At 39.5% G+C, this 1,282-nt stretch overlaps 1 pseudogene across 1 annotated transcript; it reads left to right on the forward strand.

Annotated features, from left to right (window-relative positions):
- Positions 1–526: 526 nt before the first annotated feature.
- LOC308236846 (large ribosomal subunit protein eL32-like) lies at positions 527–982 on the forward strand (annotated as a pseudogene). The gene has a single exon. The product of its transcript is annotated as a large ribosomal subunit protein eL32-like (transcript).
- The last annotated feature ends 300 nt before the right edge of the window (positions 983–1,282 follow it).

A 1,282-nucleotide genomic window follows, 5' to 3' on the forward strand; every position in this document is an offset into this window, starting at 1 on the left:
GCGTGCAAGAGGCAGCCAGTCAATGAGTCTCTGTCATCACTGATGTTTCTATCTCTCTCTCCCTCTTCCTTCCTCTCTGAAATCAATAAAAATATACATATTTTAAAAGTCTTAGGACATATCAGTTCTGCCTCTTAAATTCTCTGGACCATTATTCCTTATCTATAAAACGAGGTCTTGGGCTACATTATCTAACTTCTCTATCAATTTTAAAGTTCTATGAGCCTATAAAATATAATTTTTCACTTTGTTATTTTTGTGTTTTTATTTATTTTTTGTTGACGAGAGGGGGAGAGAGAGAGAGAGAGAGAGAGAGAGAGAGAGAGAGAGAGAGAGGCTGACTTGTTGTTCCTCTTATTTATGCATTCATTGGTTGATTCTTGTACGTACCCTGACCAGAGATCAAACCCACAACCTTCACAGCCATGGTGTATCAGGATGATGCTCTAACCAACTAAGCTACCCGGCCAGAGCCTTTCTGTATTTTATTTCTAATTTGTATTTAACAATTACTAGGGCCCCTCTCTTCCTCGGCACTGCCTACGGAGGTGGCAGCCATCTCCTACTTGGCACCATGACTGCCCTCAGACCCCTCATGAAACCCAAGACTGTCAAAAAGAGGACCAAGAAGTTCATCTGACACCAGTCAGACCAATATGTCAAAATTAAATGGAACTGGCGGAAACCCGGAGGCATTGACAATAGGGTGCATAGAACATTCAAGGGCCAGATCTTGATGCCCAACATTGGTTATGGGAGCAGCAAGAAAACAAAGCACATGCTGCCCTGTGGCTTTCGGAAGTTTCTGGTCCATAACGTCAAGGAGCTTGAAGTGTTGCTGAAGTGCAACAAGTCTTAATGTGCTGAGACTGCTCACAACATCTCCTCAAAGAACTGCAAAGCCATTGTGGAAAGAGCAGACCAGCTGGCCCTCAGAGTCACCAATCCCAATGCCAGGCTGCGCAGCGAAGAAAATAAATAGACAGATTGTGTACACATTGTATTTGTATTAATAAAGTCATATACCAATGTAACAAATAATTTTTTTTGTCTGAGTAACTAAATTATGTCTACCATTAGTGTGGCTAACTACTTTTACATTTAAAATGATAGAGTTCAGTTTAGTTCTTTATCTTACCATAATTACTATAATGCAATATGATTACTGCTATAAAGTAGGTATATGTGAAAAAGTATGAAGGAATATAGGGAAGGGAGCCTCTAACTATGTTTTGGGTAATCAGAAAATGCTCCATAAATATTTAATCTTAGTTCTATATTA

Source organism: Plecotus auritus (genome assembly GCF_963455305.1).
Source record: "Plecotus auritus genome assembly, chromosome: 11".
NCBI lineage: Eukaryota > Metazoa > Chordata > Mammalia > Chiroptera > Vespertilionidae > Plecotus > Plecotus auritus.